At 42.3% G+C, this 19,475-nt stretch overlaps 1 protein-coding gene across 4 annotated transcripts in view; it reads left to right on the forward strand.

The window, feature by feature from the left end:
• The window catches only part of slc8a4b (solute carrier family 8 member 4b), a 99,270-nt gene that overhangs the window by 13,417 nt on the left and 66,378 nt on the right, over positions 1–19,475 (forward strand). For 2 of the 4 annotated variants that reach the window (XM_020095652.2, XM_020095650.2), the window contains exon 1: positions 1,268–1,406. The exons of the other annotated variants lie outside the window; for them this stretch is intronic. The gene's annotated coding sequence lies outside the window, so the exon portion shown is untranslated. Of the gene's footprint in view, positions 1–1,267; positions 1,407–19,475 lie in introns of those variants that run through there. 4 annotated transcript variants of the gene reach the window in all.

Raw genomic sequence — 19,475 nt, forward strand, 5'->3', positions numbered from 1 at the left:
TGTCCTCTGTCCTCGGCCCTTTTCACAACATTCTCCTTGCCATCTTTCAACACCTTCCTCTCTGGAGAGATGAGGTGAGGTGAGGTAAGGTAAGGTGAGGAGAGGTGGAGCAGCACTTAATAGCAGGTAAATTCCTAATGCCATATTTCTGGGTCTATAGTAAAATACATTCACAGTGACAGTGTTTGTGTATTTAGAGTTTTGATTCTGACCTTTTCTCTGATTAAGAATTTGAGGTTCTCCCCACAAAAAATATGGATTTTATTTATCCTTTATTTAATCATTAAGGTCCCAAAGTCCTGGTTAAGACTTGGAGCAATGAAGTAAAAAAGTTTCAAATATAAACACAAGCAGGGATAAATTACACCCACAAAAACGTAATGGCACTCAGTAGAGCACCTATTGCCAAGCCCCAAAAGTCCCATCAAGCTGCTCCGAACTGCACACAATCAGTACCCAAAATATGCTTGATATTTTTTTTTATAGATAGGATATATATGAATATTCTCTGTGAAATCAAATGCGTAAAGCAAGGACAATGTTCTATAAAGGATTTTGAACAAGTCAAGATATGATGAGTTTATCTTGCAGCTCAGTCATGTGGTGCATGGAAGAAAAGAAAAACACTGATTTACACAGTTCAGGTAGTTTGGATCTTGAGGATCTTCTCTGATCGTGTTAGTATTAGTAATGTGATCAAAATTGTTGTCTACTTTTCTCCATTCATTATTTACTAGCTAAATTGATTAGGTAAATGAAGTGGGGTTCGTTTTTTTTTTTTGGGGGGGGGGGGGGGGGGGGTTGATAAAAGCCTTTATCTGATAGTATGAGATACAGAACAGCAAATGAGAGTTGAGGGACAAAAGGTCCCTAGGAAGTTTGTGCTTCATGGTTGGTGCCTCTCTTCTCTTCTCTCTCTCCTAATCTGTTCTGTTCTCTTCTCTTCTCTCTCCTCTCCTCTCCTCTCCTGCTGGTCATGCACACTTCTTTGGTTCACACTCATTGAGTGTCCCCCAATCGCGCGCACGCACACACACACACACACACACACACACACACACACACACACACACACACACACCGTCAAGCCCAATGATGATCCCTCCTCTCCTGCTCACATCAGCTCATCCTTCCTCAGCCTCCCTCCATGTCTCTCTCTCTCTTTTTCCTCCCCATCCTTAGCTATGAGAGAGAGACTGAGAGAGAGAGAGAGAGGGGAGGGTGCAATAACGCGCGAGCGAGCCAGCGGATGAAGTGCGCGTGCTCGGTCGTTTATTCGGTGTCTGGGTGAGGGGCTGAGCGGAGGGAAGCATGAACAGATGGAGGGATGAGCGCGTGAATGAATGAACGGATCCAGACACTGGCTTCTTCCACAGCGCCGAACCGCTGAGAGGACGCAAACAAACGTGTGTATTACCTCTGTTATTAACGCGCATTTATAATGATTGCATTTGTCGAGCCGTGCGTGTGACACGAGTGAAGGGAGACGTGCGATCCCTCTGACAGCCGCGTTAATTGCAGCGGGTGGTGGTGGTCTGCGCGGATCGGTTCGTGCGTAAAGTAGGGGCTCGGAGCTGTGAGGTCAGGTGGAGGATGAGCTGATGGAGACACCGGGAAGACATGCAGGACCGGTGGGGGTCTCTCTCTCCATCACTCAGGTGCGTGCGACACCACCGAGCCCCTTCCCCAATGCACGTCCAGATGAAACCATCAGTACCGCTCCAATCAAGCATTTCTCCAGCGCGCAGTCCGCTGAGAAAATATGCAAAGTGTCCGTGCGTAAACCGGAGAACCTGACCGGTGAGCTGTCTCCGCTGGAGGGAGATTATCCGTGATATTTCCCCTCAGTTGCAGGACTGTAACCCTGTCGAACGGGGTCGTGGACTTTGCAGGCTGTGAAGCTGGTGTTGGCCAGAGGGAGTGCGCAGGGTCAGGGTGCAGGGCAGGAAGGGACAGACTGTAAGTGTAATTAAATTATGTGAAAATTTATTACAGCCATATGGAATATATATATATACTGTATGGACAGTAAACTCTGTGGGTCTGATGAAGAAAATAAGGACGAAAAGGGATTAGGTGATTAAGATCAACTAAATTATAAGTGATGATGAGGATAACTGAAAATAGGGGTAGCTTGATGATGAAGATGAGGTAAAAGAAACAAAATAGAGTAAATAGTGGTGATGAAGATGATGGAAAATGTTATTATGTTAATGATGGTGATGATGGTAGTTTGGATCATGGCAGCTGGATTATAGAAAGCATAATGATAAAGCATATTAAAATGATGTTAGTAAAAATAAAAACTGTAAAAATGCTGGTGATGATGATGAAGATGATGAAGATGATGAAGATTTAAAGGTTCTCAATAAGCATAAAAACAGTACAAATGCTGGTGCATCATTATGATGAAGATGATGAGTTCTGGGGATGATGATGATGATGAAGAAGATAATCGTCGTTACAGTGTTAATGATGATCTTGAAAATGATTGTGATGATAATTATCATGGTAATGGCAAATGATGGTAATTTTAATGATGGTTCCAAGGATTCGATTGATATTATTATTATTGATTATAATAAGTGAGATTATATATATTAAAGTAATGATGATGACGATGATGGCGGTGGTAGTTTTATTGCAATAGCTGAGCAAATGGCAATGTGACGATAGTTATGGGGACTTTTTTCAACAATGATAAATAATAAATTAAAGATATGTCGCCCTCTCAATAATTCAAGGACCCAAGCTGTCTCAGGAAATGTAGGCTAAACATTAATTTGCATATCTCAAACCATTTTTCAGCTTACGTCAGCAACATGAAGTCTTTGTGTTAAAGCGTCTTCGATGCTGTGACTGTCCAGTTACTGAAATGTGGGCCACGTCTGCAGGGTGGATACAACAGTTCCCTCATGCACCGGTTCAGAAGTTTATTTCAGTGTTTTCTGATTTAGGAAGCCAAGCCGCGGTTGGTGTTTTGAGTTGTGCCCTAAGCAAAATAACAGGTGTGAAAGACGCCTCTGACCAACAGACCAAAATTTTGTTCCACCGAAAGAGGTAGACTCGGAAACGAAAGAGAAACTTGATGATTTCAATTGAATTTCCATCAGAGCTCTAATTTAAAAAAAAGACGACATCCCACTCTCTGTATTTGCTCTATGTATTTTGTATTTGTATACTTTGGGCAGGTTGTCCATCTGTCCACTTAAACATCGTGGTTGATCTGTGACTGTCAACAACTGCAAAGAAACCAGGCGTCAGGAAGTTAAAGCACATGCATTTATTCATTATTTTGTGAGCGGCCTTATCCCAGAAATGTCAATATTGACATTGATTTTGGTTGAGCTGTCACATTTATAGTCTGCCTCTAGGTAAGCGTGTGTGTTTTGTGTACGGGCTTAATAAGTGCTTGCCTGTGTACTGACTAAGTCTCTGTGTGTTTATGCCAGTGCCAAAAATACCCAAGACTCTCTCACTTTTCCGTCAGTGTTTCCCTGCCCTTACCTGTGAGTGTATCCTCATCTAATCCATTAATGACTTCAACAACACACCCACTTCCTTTTACCCACGTCTCCGCCTCTATTCTTGTCCACGTTAATCTGGTTATGTGTATCACTGGCACTCTGGTCTGGGGTTATTTGTGCACTTGTTACCGGTTGCTGAACCTAGGGATCCCACTTCTGTCAGCATGGTGTGTCTGTACAATGGCTGGGAGGGATAGGAAAGTCCTCGCGGTCATAATCCTCCTCTCTCAAGTGTGTGTGTGTGTGTGTGTTTGTGTGTGTGTGTTGCATGTCGTTAGTGTTGACAGGGTGGAAGGGGGCTTGTTGTTGGCCCTGGAGATAGATGCCTTGTGTTGTTAATGGGACAGCAGGGGGCAGATGATGAAAGGAGAGTAGAAAAAGAAAAAATTAAAAGAAGGAGCAGGGGAAAAAATACATTTCCCAATAAAGGAAAGCAAATGAGAAAGAAGGTTCTCGGTTCGAATCCTGGTTTGACAAGGATATGCTGATGTACCCAGCCTCTCACCCAATTCTAGCCCATGTGACCCCCAAGAGGATAAGCAGTATTAATAATGGATTGATGGAACAATTAATATTTTTATGTTTTTACAGTAATTGCATAATTGATTATATTTACACAGCACACTGCTGTGGCTGTGTCTTGTCATATGATTCTTTTAAGCAACATCAGCAGATGAGGTTTTTGAAATGCAAGTAAACCACCTAAAATATGCGATTGACTATTTTCCCATTGAGTTTAGAGGAGATTGCCTTTCTGTTTTTTTTCCGTCCCTGTGCGTCATGTTTGACTTCACGACAACTGACTCGCTCTCTCCCATTGCTGTCTTGCCAAATTAGCGCATTCACCCAGGCGTCGCGTTTACATCGCTCTCGATTGGAACCCGAGCTAATTAAAATCCGTGTCTACTGCAGGGTCCATTTCCACTGCAGACAAAAGCAAGATTTTACCTGATGTTGGTGGGTTTTTGACCAGTTGAAAAAGGGGATGTAGTCAGAAGTGGTAGATGGTCCCTAGAGGTGACACATTCAAATCTTTAACATACCATACATTTGTTTTTTTATGTTCCCTCTGAGGCCACTAAAACAGTGGTTTGATTTAAATGTTTAAAGCCAACACTCCATCTCCGTCATCCATTTGGATCACCGCTTATTCAGAATAATTTCAATAGGCATTTTAATCTTACTGCATCAACTGCAAGTCCCCCCCCGCCTTGGGGTTTGAAGCTTGGCCTCCAACAGGTTGATTAATTAATTTGCTGTAACAATAGAATGTGAGGACAGTGATATATGTGTTCATCGCCTCTGTAACTACGGCACAAAGTCGGGCCTACACTGCCGCAGCGTGTTCTGAGAATGAAGGCCAAGGGGCAGTTCTTAAAACCATAAAACTTTGGACTACCACGCCTGCCAGAATGTGCATTTGTTAAATTCGGCCATAAAAACTAGAAAACGCAGCATGACATCTGATATATCACGACACTGCTGGGAAACACCATCTGAGTTAAAAAAAATATATATAAAGATGAGTAGTGCCGACCTAATATCACCCGAATTTCCCTTGCGGGGGACAAACAGGTTTGCCCCTCACACATCAATCATCCCAATCAGCTTCCAACCACTCCCAAAGCATCACTTCAGGGATTCGCTTTAACACGTTTATTGCCAAATGGTTTTGGTTTCCAAGCTGGACAGCAGTTTCCAGTGTAGCAGCGTTGATCGCACTCACGCGGCAGAGTGATTTGGCCCTCGCTCACTCACGCGCCGCGCTTAGTCCTTCACAGGGAAAGCGGCTAATGATGAACAGAGTCCTTAATAGCTTCTAGCGCTGAATGCTGCACGCAGCGTTTTTCTCTGTCTCGGTATTGACCAGTACCAGGGAGCTTGATCGGAGACAGGACAGTAAGATATTGCAGGATTGCTTTAGTCTTGGCAAAAGTCAGTGTTTGAACTCACTGCATTTATCACAGGCCGTGTGTAAACTCCTCATGCAACCGCATTTAATGTCGGAGACGGCAGGTGAAAGGTGGCTGCAGAGAGTGTGAAAAATCCACTTTTTTAAAACTATTACTTCAGCATTATAGCTTGCTTTCTTGAGCTTTTTATGTCCAGAAAACTGCTTTCAGACATGCACTGAGCTCTGGACAAACTCCTCAGGGGCCGAATGTGAGAACACAAATCTCAAAAGTCAGTTTGCTGCAGACTTTCTCCTGAGTTGTTTCTGCCTGCCCCTATAGTCTGGATTATGTCCAAATGAGCCCATGTGAGAACGCAGCAGTAGATCCTTCAGAGGATTCAAACCAAGCGAGTGGACGTGTTGATGAAGTTTCTATCACACAACAGAAGCAAAACTGACATAGAAGAAAACATTAAAAAGAACAGACATACGCATTCAAGACACTGAAGATGTTTTGGCGAAAACGGCCAAAGTTGGCGTTGACTCAATGTCAACAAAAACATGTGATCTCTGCAGCAGAATTGATGCTGCCCCTTGCTTGAATTTCTCTGTTGCTGTGAAGCCGTCTAAGCGGAGACTCTCCTTCTGTAAACTCTGCAGAACGTCCAGACCCCATTGTGTGGCTTTCATGTATGAAAACAGCTCAAGTAATGGACCAATGTAGATAACTTGAAGCAGAAGCATCAATTAACAACAAGTCAAACATTGAACAGTTGATCACAGTCTCGGCAGCTTCTCACTGACAGTACCTCAATAGATCCAGATGTGATGCAGTAAAAAGGCCCATGTGTTTCAGCATAAGTCTCCATCCTCAAGTGAAGGGATAAGTGAGTGCTCTAAAAAGAAAACTACAACACTCCTCTCATAGTATATTCCCCGTAATTCACTGACTGGAAATAAATAAGCATTTAAAGGTGAAGAGCCACTGTCAGCAAACAAATCACGGGACACCAGCTCTGCGATTTCTCCCTCTTGGCTGTGAGTGCATCTGTGCCCGCAGGCTAATGAGCACTATTGTGACTGATTCCAGACATTAAAATGATAATCTCCTCATCCACAGACATTTATCCACAGCAGGTAAAGATTTTAGTTCCCAACCCACCACTGCATCCACTTGTCTATGCCATTTTTACAGCAAATCGCCTCCATATGTATTCTGCTCCTAATTTCATTAAGTTCAAACTGTTGCACCCTCCATTTTTTTCACATCACTGGTCAGTCCTACATGGCCTGCTATCCCAAAAGGATAAAGCAAATCTCTGTGTCATGGAAAATTAAAGCCATGATAGAACAATTCTTCATTAAAACGTGTCTTTGCCCTTCTGTGTTGTAACATCCGGGAAATATGACCTTGACATTCTTAAAAGAATAAAAGCACACTTGAAATTGTTTTGTTGTTTGAAGACAGCCATCTAAAACCTCAGTGTTTTCTGAAGAGCTGACAGAATTGCCAACATTGACTAAAACTTTAAATTCTCAGCGTCTGAAGCAGATTATATCAGTGTTTGGCTTTCATTGCAAACACTGTTATAATCTGCTTCAATATCACTTCCCTTGCCTATACTAATTTATAAAGTTATTTGCATCTAAGAGAGCTAACAAAAGAAAACCAGATTCCCCACAATGCATTTCACCTTTTCCATACAAGTATTTCAGTGAATCACATGTCATGAAAGCTATGATTGCAGACGTCTAAAGGGAGAATACAACAATACACGCACACACACACACACAGACCGACACAGAACCACCTAAATCAGACAGATGTCAACTTCCAAACAGACGCACACACACTTGATGAGCCGGACATTGATATGCAGAGCAGCTCTTCCTGCCGCCGCCAAGAATAGAAAGCCCAAGGTGAAGGAGAGCCATTTGTTTTAGGAGTAACCTCAGCATATGACACACACTTGAACTGGCGACAATGCGTGGGAGAGATGTTCACCGTGTCTGTGAATCTGTCCGTAGCTGTCGCTGTGTCTGTGTGTGTGTGTGTGTGTGTGTGTGTGTGCCATGACTCACAGGGCAGACTGCCGTGGAGATGTTATTATTGTTGTCAGCAGTGTTGTTGTTGCCTTAAATTACATTTCAGGGCTGGTGTGAGGCTTGGCAGCATGAGACTGCTAAGAGGAGAGAAATGACTAAGGTGGTTATGGTTAGTGGAAGTCGGAGGAACAGACATGAGGGGAGGGAAAGAAAAGAAACAGCGTCTGTCCTTTTCTCAGTTGCTCTCCGAGGCCAGAGTCAGCACAATCTGCTGTTTTGATTTCATGAATGGCAAAATGGACAGTCACAGACGTGTCCAGTCGTCTGTGAAAATGGGCACGGATGAAAAATACACTGACCTTTTAAGCTTTTTTGAATGGGTGGCATGCATCATGTGAAGAAGACAGATGTAGGAGGCATTTTTTTAAGGAGAAATAAATCTTCGGAGTGGCTACTGGTTGTCAAACAGATGAAGCACTTGTTTCTCAAGCACACATTTATTTCCTGACAGTTTTCTCTCTCTCTGTGCATCTGGCTCCCTCTACATTTCCCCTCCCTTCTCTGCCCTGTAATTTCCTTTCCTCTCTCCCTCTCCACCCTCTTTGTGCTGCTTTCCCTCTCTCATTTTCTCCATCCCTCTGTCTCTCCCCCTCTCTGTTCCTCCCAAAGTTCAGCTTGTGTCTGTGCGTCTCTCGCCATAAACCTTCATGTTTCAGACTTCAGCCTACAGTCCAGTTCTTTGGCAAAATGTAACACAAGTAAAACTTTCAAGCATGCAGGCTTTACTCAAACCATGTGCCTCTATTGCCATGAGACAGCCTTCGGATTGACTGAACGGAGTAATAAATCAATTAGAAGCAAGTAATTCACAATAGTCATCAGCAGAATTTCTTATTTTCTTGGGTGTGATCTTATTGTTCGATAGCTGATGTTGTCTAAAAGCTGTTAACGTCTGTTGTCGCATCGGATGAGGACGAACATTCCAACTCAGAGAGACTCTGAGTGATTTGTTTCTTTCTCCAGCTTGTACAGTGAAAAAAAATTCAACCTGGAAATCGAGAGACTCAAACAGAGACTGACCGCCTTCAAAGTAAAAGTTTTGGCTTTTGAGATGCGTGAGAGGCAGGATTTATGACCTATACTGCAGCCAGCCACCAGGGGTTGATCACGATACTTTCCCTTCACCGTTGAGCTTGTCTCACGTCGTCCATCTTTACATACAGTCTTTGGTAACAGGCCTCAAAACCAAATAAGCTGAAACATTCTAAAATGCTGAGCCGGCTACTAATATACTTATATATATATATATATATATATATATATATATTTATATATAAATACTTGATTTTAAACGTTGCTTTCAAATTATAGGGCCCCCTGGCTGACAAATCGAATCCTCGGCTTTGAGGTGGCACGCACAGTTGTCATTTCATTCATAGTGGATATTAAGATATTAATATTATTACTTCATATTTCATAGCGAGACGTTTTCCTGATAATAGGAGTTATATTCCTGGAAGGAGATAAGTGAAACCTTGAGCCCTAATAACAATGTAGGACCGTCACATATGTGCTCTATGCAGAAATTATCAAATTGACATTATTCATTTGATTTATTGCGATTTATTATAACTACATTTCACCTTCCTCCTCTTTTCTTGTCATTTTCATTTCCTTCCCTCTCTCTCTTTTCCTCCCGTCATCTACACTCGCTCCCACTCCCACATCTCCGTCATCTGTCCTCTCTTCTTTCTTCCTCTCTCTCCCCTCTGTTTCTCATTATTCTCTCCTCACCCTGTGCCCTCCTCCATTGTCTGTCTGTCGCTACACTCCTGAGTTGTCTACTACCTCTGCCCTGATGCCTCACCTCTCCCCCCCGTCAGTTTTCCCACCACCTCTCCCATATGATCTTATTTCTCTCTTCCTGCCTGGTTCAAAGTCCCCTTCAATCATCAGAGAGCTGACTCTGTACCGAAACTCTAATTTAACATTATTTTTCCTGATTTACTCATCCATTTCGCTCTCGTGTGCCCGCTATCCTTTTGCTATTTCAATCTTTCTCTTGCCCATGCAGCCTCCTCTTCTTCTTTTTGTCAGTGCATAATCTGGCACAGCAGCATAAACCCAAACCTGGTTTATATAATCTGATAAGACTCCACACACACACACAAGCTGTCCAGCCACGTTGCATGCATGACTGCAGGGGGGTCTCGGCATGCGATGTGTGTGACGGTGTGTTCACGAGTGCGTGCATGTTTGTGAAATCTTGCAAGTGTCAGCTTCATCGGACCGGGTGGTTTTGTGTGTTTACATGTGTAGATGAAGTTTTGTCGTGTCTGGTGATTTGACTAATTGGATTAAAGGAGGGATGAGGATCACAGGAGCGATTGATGGGAAAACAACAGTAAATGAAATGTAGCAGGCAGGAGTGGACGACAGGCCCTCTTAAATACCCATAATCCACTCTGTTGTCATGCTATTGCCTCTCTCATTCCCTCTCAGTTTTTTTTTTCCCTCTTTCAAACACACTCAATGCACATCTCCAGCTTTTCTATCTCTTTTCGGAACCCTCACACGCCACTGGTGCACAAAAAGCCAAACAATTCAGAGCCATTTCTCTTTATACTCTGCTTCAGTGTGCAGCGTTTCATGGTTTGTCTGCGTGCATGTGGAAGTTTTGTGTCCTCTCTGAGCCACTAAGTGTGCATGGGTGTCAGTGTAAACCTGATAATAAAGCCGCATTTTTATCGTTTCTTTCGAAAATAATGATCTTCTTTGGAAATGCATTCAGGCCGTGGAGCATTTTTCACCGCCTCTCTGCTCTGCTCCTGTGAAATGAAAGAAAAATAAAAAGGGCAGTGTGGGGCTTCATCACACAGGAAAGCAGAGAGCTAATGAAAGACTTGCTTCCATTTAACTTCATTAGTTTTACCACAGCTCTGTCGCTCCCGTTTCCTGAACACAAACAAATCAAAAGCAGTCATGTTATCCATCTGCTCTGTTATCAAACTGTACTGCTTCTTGGCAACGCTCACCGGCCCACACACACACACACACGCACACGCTACTTTTTGGCATTCGACTAAAGAAGCAGTGATTTCTCGTCACCACAGGGGTATTTACTTTTGAAATTAAAGAAATGGAGGAGAGAGAGTGCAGGGCAGTGCCAGCTCTTTATGAGTGTGGCTGAGCGAAGGGCCAAAGGACTTGTAATGTGCACTTATTTCTTAGCTGGAGGAGAGCGGTGACGAGGCAGTGGAGCTGGAGGGAGAGCGACGGAGAAAAGGAGATTAGGAGAAAACAAGGAGGTGGAGTAGAGAGTGATAGGTGGAGAGAAAACAACTGTACCATGTCATATACTGTATATAATAGATTGTCTATTTGAACTACTTCATTTTTCATCAATATTAATGCAAACAATCCATGTAAAATTTAACAATCATATCAGTTGATACCCTGGTGTGCACTGATATTGCTTATGTTTCAATTGCATACACTGCCCTTGCTGACGCACTGTCACTTTTTGCACCACTCATTCAAGCACAACACTAGTGGATGTAATGCTACCACTGTAAGTTTTAGCTTCTGTGTCTAATTGTTATTATATAGTATTTAGTATATACTATTTTATTTTATTCTCTGTTTATTCTATTATTTAACTATATCTATTCTACACTTCTGCAGCTTAGGTACTTGTGCTGTACTTGAGTATGCTGCTCTTTATACTTCTTATCTTTTTAAATTTCCATTTCATCTTCTACAGCTGCAATTACTAGTAAATTTACAAACTAATATTTTACATTAAACAAAATATGATATGCTATTAAAGTACAGCACATTTCTATATATTAAACAGGTGGTTTACAACATTCCTTGCTTGTAACCACTTATAAAAATGGACTCCATGTCACATATCAGATTCCTATGACTTAACTTCCCCTCCAAACTTTTTAGATTGTTTAGTTCAGATTTTGGTTTAAAAAAAGCTTTAAAATAATCTTTCCAAATTTCCATACACACAAAAACAATGATTAGAAACACTTCTGCAGAAAGATTACTTGTACTTTAAGCTTTTGATCCTTTTTAAAAAAATACATTTTGGTGAATACGCTTCTCTACCTTTGCTTATGTAGGATATCAAATGCAGAATTTTACTTTTAAAGGAATATTTTACATCTTTACATTGTAAAATACCACTGCCCTTGTTTTGGCAGGAGAATCATTTTGTTTTCATGCCCTCCTCTTGCAAAAACCTCCCATTTCCCTGTTGTTACTGTTGTTGTCACTGGCATTTACCATGAACTTGCAGATGCACAAACAAGTCAGTTTGACTAAGTCCGCTGCTGGTGATTCTGCGTTCATAAAGTGATTGCTGATCCCCTAAAATCTCGATTCCTCCTATGGTTTTTAGCTACAACTCTATGTCACTTGGTGTAAACACCTCGGCCGCCGCAAATGGCTGTGACATAATAATGGAGAGAGGCTTTGGGTGAAGGTGTGAAGGCGTCCAGGGTGTGGGTGGTGCAAAAAACGGAGGTTCCCTTAGAGCGTGTGTGTGTGCGTGTGTGTGCGTGTGTGCGTGTGTGTGTGTGTGTGTGTGTGTGTGTGTGTGTGTGTGTACGCATGGTAAGTGTGTTCAAACATTGTGACGACTTTTATTTGTGAACTCTGTGCGAGTACATGTGTGTGTCATCAGGGCCCTGCAGCAGAAAAATAACACTTAAATGAACAGCCTGCTCAGAAGTGTGTGTGTGTGTGTGTGTGTGTGTGTGTGTGTGTGTGTGTGTGTGTGTGTGTGTGTGTGTGTTTTAGCTCGCTAGCTCCCTCAGGCTCTCTGCTATCCTCGCTGTGTGTGACATTAGCAAGGGATGGAAGTCTGAGCACTGTGCTGCCAGTACCTCTCAACATCACACACACACACACACACACACACATCAAAACAAAACAAACGCAGCACATACTGAATACAAACATCTGCAACATGACTTGCGCTCTCAGAGAGCAGAGTCCATGTGCATGCATGAACACAACGTTTCCATGTCTCCATTTCCATAGAAAGTCAATTATCTGCCTATAAGAAGCACTGGTTCAAAAATCATCTCCTCTATGTTAGCAGATTGGACGTCTAACAAAATACAAGCAAAGTCAAATCACACGTTAAATACATTTTTCTCAATGACAGTTTCTCCCATTTTATAAATTATGTATGGTATAGTGTTAGTTTCTTTTGTATGTTTGGTTTTAATTAGTTATTTGATGCTATAGAAACGAGGTGAAATATGATGGTTGACGGCTGAGACTGACTTGCGATTGGTCAAGCATGTGTATGGGCGGGACCTCGACGCCTGGGCTCCATCCTCCGGTTGTTAGAGACACATTCTCGTTCTTTATATACAGTCTGTGTGTAAAACCGAAAACGGTTCACCTTACTTTTATAGTCTGCTACACACAGCATGATATACTAACGTTGGTAGATTTGCTAAAATACTAGCCATTGCACAGACCTGCTGAGAATGGCTTCTCTCTGCGCTGCAGGAGTGAGAGCACAGAGCAATTCATTTTGACAATACACATCTCATGCAGAGGCTCATACACGTGCAGGGGCACCAATCTGTGAATGCCATGCAAGTTTTTTTCCCTGAGTCCCTACAGTTATTTTTTTTGTCCCTCTCATCTCTGATCATGTCTTTCCAAAGACAGTGTAGTTATTAACCTCCAGTCCTAAGGCCATGTTCATTAAGTTCATTCTCTAATGTATGTCTAATCTAGAGGTAGAATGAAACATTCATACGCATTTCACCATTCATTTGTCTGCTGATACGACCAAACCTCTGTGGCCTGTACAGCCTAAAGGGCCCAATGACACTTTTCTCATTTCCTGCTCTGTACTGTTCGCCGTTGCTCTTTTTCTCTACCTCGCTCTTTTCCTTTGCCGACTGTTATTTTTGCCTGGTGTTTTTCCTAGTGCAGAACCTTTCCTTTCCTCCTCTGCCATTACTAGCAGGAAAAATCTGTTGCTTGCTTGGATCTCAATTGTAGCTTCAAACATGCTTTTAGATTGATCAAAGTAGATAATAGCCGCTGATACACACAGGTATACAGGCACCCACACATGCAAGCGTCACACGTGTACATCTCTGCACCCTCACAATGAGCCCTTGCCAATTACTGGCTTCAAAGACTGAATAAATGCTGTGCAGTGTGTTATCTCTGGATATTCACATGCACTCCCACCCACTCAAATTGCATACACATAGTAGTACACACACTTAACGAGCACATGCATGAAAAAAATCATGAAGGTGGGAGCAGGACCATTAGAGCAAACTTGTGGTCAGCTTTGTGTGTGTTGTAGTGTGTAGTAGCTGTGTGTGAATACCTGTGTAATGAATGCTTGTTTCTCTCTGATCCACTGGTTGAGGGCGAGAGTCGAAAGCTTCAAAAGCTCTTTCATGCCTCCCTCAGTGAGGACGCATCGACCTCTAGATCTGCGGATCTATTGATCAACCTTAATTTGACCCATTTAAGAAAGCAAGAACTCCCTAATCGAACTTTGGAGCACGCACTCACACATGAGCATGCACATGCACATGCACATGCACATGCCCATTTTAGGGGTTTGAGAAATTGGGATTGTCATCAAGATCAACACACAGACTGGTGTTCTACATCGACACAGATCTATCGAAATATGTTTACAGATCTATTGAAATATATTCATTTATGTGAATGTTCTGTAAACACAACATTCACATATTGTAGCTGAATTTGCCAATTTATGCATCCAGCAGTTTGTCGCATCAGAAATCAATGTTGATGAGAGCCTTGTGACTGAACCAGTAAACCAAAACAATAACTGAAAGATCCTAAACAGTGTCTCCACCCAGTGCTGGGAACGATATGTGGCTGTTAATCTGCTGAATGCTCCACTGTGTTCATTAGCTTGCCCTTTCTCTGTGGTTGTTGAGCAGGTAATGTACTGTGGGGTCACACAGAGTTTATTCGAGCTTTTTTGGTGTCTGGTTTTGCTGCCAACCGCTTCCTGGAAACGATGCTGCTGAGGTCTGGTGAGACTGATCCAAAACATTTAAGCTGCAAACAATGAGCTGAAAGCAAAGACTATATATAAAAATGGACGTAGACTTTGGGTCTGGAAAGTGAAGCCAATGCAAAAATGCCTTTGAATGACCATCAGCGGACGACTGCACTGGTTGCAAAATGAAATCTGTTTCTGTAGAGGTAAATCATCTCAGTTGATTTGAAACATCTGTAAACATTTAGCTATGGAGTTTATAGCTTCTAGTTTCAAGCACAGCATTGGGGCATGGATAACGTGATTGGCAGCTAGTACGATCCAATGGGTGCCGGTTGCAGGTGTTGGCAGGCGTACAGTGTCCTGCAGCTCTCAGGCTTATCCCCTTCTCCTCTTAACATGGTTACGTCTGGTTTTATTTCACCAAGATGGTGCTGTACAAAATGCCAAACTCAAGGCTTCAAAAACGGCAGCTCATAAACCAAAGTTAAAGTGCTTTGTAGAGCTGAGTTTACACTGCAAGAGCAGGGGATAATTCTCTGTGGGTACATCACCACATATGACACCTTTACATTATGAATATTGATACTGATCAAATCCATTGCATCTTGAAAGATTTAGAATGATAGCTGTTGTGGAGCCTTTACTTGCAGTTAATTTCAGTATGGTATGAAAAGCTGCAGAAACTGGAACCTTGCTTGACATGAACCCTAAAAGAGAACGGTTTGGCACCTTTGTTTTGGAAATGCAGTAAAAGAGAATGGTTTGGCATGTTTGTTTTGAAAATGCAGTTGCAATCCAAGGGCCAGCTCATGGTACAGTGGTTAGCATTGTCACCTCACAGCAGGAATGCTTCAGAATCAAATCAAAGTTCGGGCTCTCTGTATTGCACTCTCCCTTAGTGGTTTTTCTCCGAGTGCTCCAGTTTCCTCTCACAGTCCACAGTTTAGTTAAATAGAGACTCGAAATTTGCCGTAGGTGTGACTATGAGTGTGAATGGATGTAGGACTCAGTAGAGTTGCTCTCAGACATGCACTGAACCCTGCAGATGCACGTGATCTATGCAGCGGAGCTAACACGTCACTTCCTGCACCTGCACACTTCCTGCATCCTCCACCTCTCACCTGAATAATTCGGGGGATTTGTTGCTGTTGTGGAGGCTGTTGTTTTGTGCAGAGAGCCTCCCGCTGCTTCCTTATGCATGTGTGAAAGCAGAACTGCAGGTAATCCGTATCCAATTCTCCAGATTTTACCTGGAGGTCATGTCTAAAAACGGCTTATGTAAACCCTGCATGATGTTGGCTCCGCCTCTCACTCAGTGTCTTCTGTGATTGGTTCCAGCCTCCCGACCTAATGGGTGGATTTGCAAACTTCAAGGACAGAAAGCTCACTCTAAGACTCTCACTTAAATCAAACAAATAATGATTTTCACACTGGCTCTCACCACCAGTATATCATGTATTGACAGAGAATAAAAAAAGATAAAGGTTATCAAATGTAAACTGATGGATTACCTATCCTAAATATCTCAAGCATGTTTTTCAAGCTGCCTTTTATTGGAATTATTTGATTCCTTGCTCAAAGGCACCATGACTCTAAATCTTGTGATGGTCAAGGGGATTGTATGTATTGATTTTACTCAATAGAAAATCAATACATACTCACATTTATCAAAAGCCTGTCAAGGAATTTAAACTGGCAACTTTCCAGTCAAAAGCCCACTCATGCTCTTCCAAACTCACTGCTACTCCGTCTGCTGGGGAAGCTCTTCCTGCTTTCAGAGCTGTGCTGCCTGCAGCTGTTGGTCAAAAACAGCAGTTGAATTAATATTTTAGAAGAGAAATGACAGGCAGGCGCAAAGGTGATTTGCTCAGAAATCTTCAGTATACATGGTGTGTGTTTTTATTGACCTCCTTCCACCGCCCTGTCAAACCTTGTCCTGGTTTAAAGCGAGAAAACAGCATCGATCCAAAGATAGAGAAGGAGCCGGGGGGCTCGAACTAAACTCATTTCACTGAGGATTTCTCATTTCTCTTGTGTCGTTCCGGCTTCACACACACACACTCACACACACACACACACACACACACACACACACACACACTCACTCCTCTACACTCATGATGATTACGTTAAAGATTTTTGTATCTCATTAATTCCCATGGCAACAGTTTTGGACCTACTTTAACTTTCTTCTCTCCCTTTGTTTGACAAACTCGCTCTCTCTCACTCACTCACACGACCACACACACACACACACTATATCCCTATTTATTTCTGAGAAGTGTATTGGATGATATAGCATGTGATATACTGATGATGCACATTCGTTGTTTAGATCTGCTGCAGGATGCGCTGCTGGATCCTGATTATGTGTGTATCTGCATATAAGTGTGTGTGTGTGTGTGTGTGTGTGTGTAGGAATAAGCTAGTGAGTGTGTGGGATCAGTGGTTGCCTTTAGGGCAAACCCTACACACAGGAATAATGTAATGAGTCTGTTTTGTTTTTTGGGGTTCAACATGGTATAGACTGAGTTTGGATCGAAACCATTAATCTGACATGAAAACTGAATCTTTTTAATCCAATTGTCAGACATGAACCTCGGCGTGAGCTTCTTCAAATAGTATTTCCTGAGAAATTGATCAAAGTGTTGCAAAATCCCAGTGTTGTGATTAAAAATCCTTGCATCTTTCATGCCTCATCTCTCCACCACTTTTAGTGCAAATCATTTCAGTACTTTTTGTGTACTGCCAGGACTTGTAGCATTGAATGTTGGTTAAAATTGGTCCAAAGGCTCATTTATGCTTTATGATATGTATACTACAGAAATTTACATAGCCCTCTGTCCGTACTCTGACTTAATTTTATCCGTATTTGTGCAGGGCTTCTGAAAGCCTAATGATACCTTTAATGGATGCATTGTTTAACAACCATGCCAATGTGAAGGACTGGTGGAAGTATGTAAGCAGTGACAGTTATATTCAATCATTTAAACAGCAGCAAGACACTGCACTTAAGTGTTCTCCCCTTTTCCTTTTTCATCACAACAGGACCTTGTAAACTGTGATAAACAGTGTCTTCTTGCAGCAACACAAACAACAGCCTTTAAATGACACTGTTCGCCTCACTAATGAACACCACACAGCATCATGAGTGAGGTTTACATGTTAGATCATTTTTACTCAATATGCTCTAATAGTTTTCCTTAATGCAGATGATAAACACTGTGCTTTTACTTGTTAACCCATCATTTATAGCTCTGGGGTCCTTTTGCCAAGAAGCCATCAGCTCAGTCAGTCCTGTCACTTCAGCAGGTGGGAGAGAGATTTGTGTGTAAGGCAGTTGTAGTTGCCAAATGTTGTTGGTCAGTTGAAGTTGCTTTGCTCTCTTGGCAGAAGACTTCATGCTATATAACGGCTGTGGTGTGCTTTCTGCACTTGGGTCCAATTTAACATTGCAGCTCACATATGTATATATATATATATATATATATATATATATATAATACATCATCATACAGTATATGGTAGGAATGACTTCATCATGATATCACTATGACATCATATAGCAAAGTAATGCTTTAAATTCTGCAGTCAATAGAATTAGAGACAGGAATTACAAGTTATTTAGAGTAACCAATCATTCATCATTAGATGGTATCCATTTTGATGATGTCAGGAAATGGCATTATTACCATATATAAGCAGCAGTGACCAGTGCCTGATTAGGGTATATACAGAGTTTGCAGGGTATGCACAGCCTCTTTGATGCTGTTTTTCCTGTCAGATTTCAGTGTTGATTTTGAGCTCATGTGCTCTGGTTGAAAATAGTTTGAGATACTCACCTGCTGCACCACATTGAAAAAAAATCAAAGCACTCCTGAAGGTGCTGGGTGGGGGGTATATTGCTCTCAGCAGGGATTGAGGACGTGAGACTCTATAATAATAATTCCATAGCGGTGTCGTTAAGGTGGAATGTGGGTTCTGTTTTAAAGTGCACCAGCTCACAGGCTTGAAACAAAATGTAACCTACTTACTCACTCATCATTTGGTGTGACTGGTTCACCTTGTGATTACTTAACCCAGTTTGTTTTTTGTTGTTTGTTGAACTTTTTCTTCTACTTTTCTGTCTGACTGCACAGACATGTTTGAAGAAAGCTGAGGCTGTGACGTGACACTTTTGTGTCTGGCTCTGCCGCTGACAGTATGACACTATTGACGTGATTGGTGCCCAAGGCATGATCGCCATCCTCTTCTGACAGCACAAAGCACGCGATGACCACTGCTAGAGACTAAACCCCTTTTAGGTCTTCAGAGAAAAATTTGTCAAGTCTGTGTGATTAGAAAGTGAGAGTCCTGTTGTCAGGCAGCTAAGCCTCATGGTCTAGTTGAAGCAAAGACATCTACTCTACATGACTTGCAGTCAGACCTGTCATCTGCAGACAGGCCTTGCTGCTGATATTGAGCTCTCCTGCGGGGCACCAGAGGCCAAATGGGAAGAGGAGGGGCTGAATGGTGCAACTGCAGAAAGGAAAAGGGCTCAGAGAAAGTATTTGACAGCTTGATTTGTTGTTACTATGTAGTCACGATTGCAACTGCACGTTTTTCTTACATGTAACATCCCCAGGGAGTTCACCCTGGAGTGGTGAGTTCTGTGGTTATGGTCTGAGTGGATTTTGGGTTGTGTAGGAAGGGCAATGAATCTTGGGACATGTTAGCCCCGAGAAGGATCCACCCATTGGGGCCTTTGTTGCTTGGCATGTAGACAAGAGGCAGAGAGAAGCCCCCAGCCTTGTAAGCCAAAGCTCCAAAGTATGATATACCAAAACTAATATTACTAAAATGCACTGATTTACATGTTGTGCCCTTTTAAGGCCCAAAATAAATTTAAAAGGACTTGTTGTGGTTTGAGGAGAAGTTATGTGTTCTAATGATTTCAAAGATTTTCTAGATGTGGCTATAGCTGCTTTCAGTC

The sequence above is a fragment of the Paralichthys olivaceus genome, chromosome 22 (assembly GCF_024713975.1).
Source record: "Paralichthys olivaceus isolate ysfri-2021 chromosome 22, ASM2471397v2, whole genome shotgun sequence".
Lineage (NCBI taxonomy): Eukaryota > Metazoa > Chordata > Actinopteri > Pleuronectiformes > Paralichthyidae > Paralichthys > Paralichthys olivaceus.